A 5,043-nucleotide genomic window follows, 5' to 3' on the forward strand; every position below is an offset into this window, starting at 1 on the left:
AGTTGCATAATACGCAGCGGATACAAAACATCAACATTCAAAGCATGTACTACATTACATGTAAAGTTGATCAACAACTAAATTAAAACATAGTCAAACATCCCCTCCCGATGTTACATCTACCAGAGCATGACCCACTAAGGACGACACTAGACTCCATAGCACTAGCTTCTACTCAACTCACTGCTCGTTACCTGAAAAATAGTTGTAAGGGTGAGTTCTTCAATCAATATAATAAGCATTATAGAACAACATGTAATGCTAAGTAAATAACACATTAATTCACCCTAATCAAACTACGCACTCAGCAGCGGCAATATCCATCCAACCATCATATTCAACAGTAAAAATCTCAATCATATTCAACATTAACAACACAACACACAACACACATATGATACTGGAATGCATCCATTCATATCATATGCCATACATTCATTGTGCAATGAGACTCTTATGCATGCGGTACCGACTAGGTTGTGAACATATAGTTCAACCTCACCGTCCAAATCCAGGCACGGCTACCAAGCTCACTAGTCCCACTCATTTGAGACATAGTGACTCACTCACTAATTCCTCACCATGGGAATTAGCTACCACCCCAAATGGGCCATGATATGCACGCTAATCACCTAGCATGCAAACAACAACAACAACAATCAACATGATTTACTCACTAATTCCTCACCATGGGAATTAGCTACCACCCGAAGGCCACAATACGCATGCTAATCACCTAGCAATGCAACATCAACGATAATCAAGAATAGACACATGCTCACACTCTAAGCCATAGAATAGTCTATTCACAAATGCATACATTCACAACATCATGTATACCATTCCACATTATCAACACAATTTATCACAAAAGCATATTATATCATGCCAAACAACAACCACAATATTAGCACACTCCACTAATATCTATACTGCTCAAAACAGCGGGAATTAATCTCTATTACATCATAGGCCAACATAGGCCAACCCTCAAATAGGCACACAACATTAAAATTAACATTTTTCCACTCTGCAACAGCGTTAACCGGTTAACGCCCTGGGTTAACCGGTTAACGCAGCACAACACGCCTTCTGTCTCAAAATTTAACAGTGTTAACCGGTTAACGCCCTGGGTTAACCGGTTAACGCAGCACAAACAGCAATAATTCAGCAAACACAACAGGGTTAACCGGTTAACACCCTGGGTTAACCGGTTAACGCAGACAAAAAACAGCAATTTACACAATTCAACACAGTGTTAACCGGTTAACACCCTGGGTTAACCGGTTAACGCAAGACAGAAGCTGTTCCTGCGCTAACTCAAGGCAGAATGCAGAATTCTCCGTATTTTCCGCCATTGGAGGACTTCCGGACCTCCGAATCCGATTCCGTAAAAAGCCATACGATCGGGAAATTACAACAGACTCAATTACCGACTAAATTTCAACTTCTAACACGGTTCATCCAACAAAATTTCAGCATTCACAATTCCCAATTAGGGTCAATCAACAGCTTATCACTACCCATGACATATTATCCCATAATACCCGTTAATTGACGATAAACCCCCCTTACCTGAGTTAATCCGGCGAATCTCTAAGCTCAAGCCCTTCCTTCTTCAACCTTCAGCCCTCGCTCTGTCTCTTTGCCCTTTTCCTCTTCTTTCACGATCGTTCTCTGTTTCACGTAAAACCTTTTCTTACCAAATGGGATATTTCCTTAAGTCCAACTTATATATTTTCCAAAATAATAATCCAATAATAATAATAATAAAATTTCCAATTATTTAATTAAATTAATAAATAAATTATTAACTCAATTCAAATAATTATTTTATTATTATCGGGGTGTTACAGGTTGCAAGCTAAAAAAGAATGCGGTAAGGATCGGTACCACCCTTATGCTGCCATTGTAACCACTCCTGTCGGTAATCCACCTGTACAACAGCAACAACAACCACCTCAACAGAAAGCACCGAAAGTTAAGAGCCAAGTGAAGAAGGGGAAGACGGATCGTCAGTTCGATAAGCCACCCATGACTTATACTCTTCTGTTCAAAAGGTTGAGGGATCTGGGGTTAGTTCGGCCAAGGATCTTGATTCCTGTAGAACCACATCGGAGGCCTGCACATTACGATGAGAATGCCAAGTGCGAGTTCCATTCTGAGATACCCGGACACAGCATTGAGGGTGTTAGGGCTTTTAAACATGTCATCCAGGACATGGTGGACTCCAAGGCCATCAGCTTGGCACAGATAATGAATGAGGATGTTAACCCCGTACCAAGGCTTGGTCCGGTAAAAGTAAAAGTGATGTCAAAGGACAAGAGAGGAATAGGGGTGATTGATGGAGATCAGTTAAAAATTTCAACGTCTGTGGTCCCAAAACATTTGATGAAGAGTGGAGCTTTCCCTAGTATTGATAACTGTTGTGCGGCTATCGCCACAAATGGGTGTGCAATGATGAGGGAGACGACTCAGAAGATGTCGGAAGTAGAAATGGACGGGGAAAAATCTGAAACACCAAGTCAGGCAGTTGAAACCGCCAGGGTGGAGAACGTCATCTGTGCTGAGAAAGAGAAGAAGTTGTCCATTTCTTCTTACAAACAGGCCATGGAAGTGGTGAAGAACAGAGAAGCCCTAGGCTGGGGGAAGATCATAGACATCGTGGTAAAAGCAGACATGTTTGGGGTTGGCTATCAGCCAGATCAAGAGTCGTCTAGACAGAACAGAGGATGTCGTCCACCGTTCATATTCGTTAGTGCCGGAATGCTGGATCCAGGTCACGCCTGTACAGTGGGTGAAGAAATTGACAGTGACCGCGAGCTTGAGTCGTGGATAAAATCGTGCGTACCAGGGAACTGGAAGGCCTCAAAGATCATCACTGTCACTCATCCTGAAGAGTAGTATTTCTGTTTTTCAATTTTGTCCGCCTGAAAGCCATACGTTTTGCCCGAAACGTAATGGTCCATTGTAAGGGCCATCTCATGTGTTTCATTGTGCAACATTTTGCATCATCAATAAATGGATGTTTTGTGATTAAAAGCGGTGTTCCCTGTCTTTAATTTATTTTTTCGCAGTTTAAAAAAATAAAAATGGCAATGTTTATTTTCATTTTTTCTTTCCTTTTGATTTGTCTTGTTCCGACTTCAAAAGAGACTATTCTCCTGATCTCGTTGATAACAATTCGGTTACACCTCTGTATGACTTCGACAATCCGATCTATCATGCCGAAGAAGAAGGCGAAGAAGATTGTGATCTGCTGGAATTAGCCAGGTTGTTGAAACAAGAGGAGAGGGTGATTCAACCGCACGAGGAGAGATTCAAAATTGTTACTTCAAGCACCGCAGAGGTCAGAAAGTGAAAATTGAGGCCGCTTCAGAGGCGAGTCGAGAGCGGAATGGTAGCCCTGTTGGAAGAGCATGTGGATACCTTCGCCTGGTCGTATCAGGATATGCCAGGTCGGATACCAATATCGTTATACGCAAGCTACCATGGAGAGAAGACTGTCCTCTAGAGAAACAGAACACCGGTGCCACGTGTCAGTGTGACTTTGTTTCATGATATGATTCATCGTGGAATCAAATGCTATGTTGATGACATGATAGCAAAGTCCCAAGCAGAAGGGGGGCATCTGGTGGATCCTGGCAAGTTGTTTGACCGGATCGAAACAACTCAGACTGAGGTTGAGTCCGAATCAATGCACTTGTGGAGTGCTGTCCGGTAAGTTGCCGAGGCTTATTGTGAACGAAAGAGGAATCGAGGTCGATCCTGCTAAAAAAAAAAGAAAGAAAAGAAAAGAAAAGGAAAAAGCAATGCAAGAAACGCCTGAACCGAAAAAAAAAGAGCAAACGGTCAGGTGGATATTGCCAAAAGGGCATTGAAAAAAGAATAAGTTGCAGGAACCTCTGATTTTGTTAATCTGGTACTTGACAGCCCTCGAGGGGTCTATGAGGTGTGTACTGGGTCAGCATAACAAGTCTGGTCGAAAAGAGCATGCAATTTACCTTAGCAAAGAGTTTATCGACTGTGAAACAATACATTCACTGCTCGAGAAAACTTGCTGTACTTTGGCATAGGCTGCTCGCCGACTGAGACAGTATATGCTGGTTCGTACCACTTTGTGGATTTCCAAGATGAATCCGATCAAGTATACGTTTGAAAAGTCAGCATTGACCGGACGGGTTGCGAGAGGGCAAATGAGGTCGACTGAATGAATATTCAGTATACCTCTCAGAAAGCAATCGAGGGGAGTATTGTCCGGTTACATCACGCCGCAACCCATTGAGGATTATCAACCAAGGAAGTTTGAGTTCCCTGATGAGGGCATCTCGAGGTGCTAAAATCGAAAGATTGTGAGGAACCGATCCCGGAGGAGGGGCCTGACCCTGAATCCGAACGGATTCTGATGTCTGATGGGGGAAGGTTAATGTGGATGAGTTAGTGCTGCTTTGGTTACGCCAAAAAGATCCCACATACCTTTCGTTGCCCGGATAACATTTGAATGCACCAACAATGGTGGTTGAGCACGAAGCTTGTATCCCGGGTATTGATATGTGGTGCGTACGTCTACTGGGGCAACGCAACGCTCGCTCGTGTATGGGATAGAAGTGGTATTACCTACTGAAGCCTAGATCCCATTGTGGAGAGTTCCGATGGATGAGGAATTAGAGAAGGCTGAGTGGATAGGGACTCGGCATGACACGTTGAGCCTGACTGAGGAAAAGAGGCTCGAAATTATTTGTCATGGGGCAGTTGTACCCAGTGAATGAAGCGTGTTGTTGACCGAAAAGTGCGACCTCGTGCGTACGACGTGGGAGAGATGGTATTGAAAAGGATCCTTCCTCCTCAACGATCGTAGGGGCAAGCGGATATACAGTTATGAATGTCCAGTCGTGGTCAAGAAGGTTTTCTCTGACAGAGCATTGTTGTCAACGACCACGGATGACGAAGATTTTCCATCCCCAGAGCAAGTCTGAAGATTACTGTCTTCCCAGCGGAGGTTGTGTTGATGGTTTTCCCCCAGCAAGGTCCCCAAGCGAATCG

Source organism: Lathyrus oleraceus, chromosome 1 (assembly GCF_024323335.1).
Source record: "Lathyrus oleraceus cultivar Zhongwan6 chromosome 1, CAAS_Psat_ZW6_1.0, whole genome shotgun sequence".
NCBI lineage: Eukaryota > Viridiplantae > Streptophyta > Magnoliopsida > Fabales > Fabaceae > Lathyrus > Lathyrus oleraceus.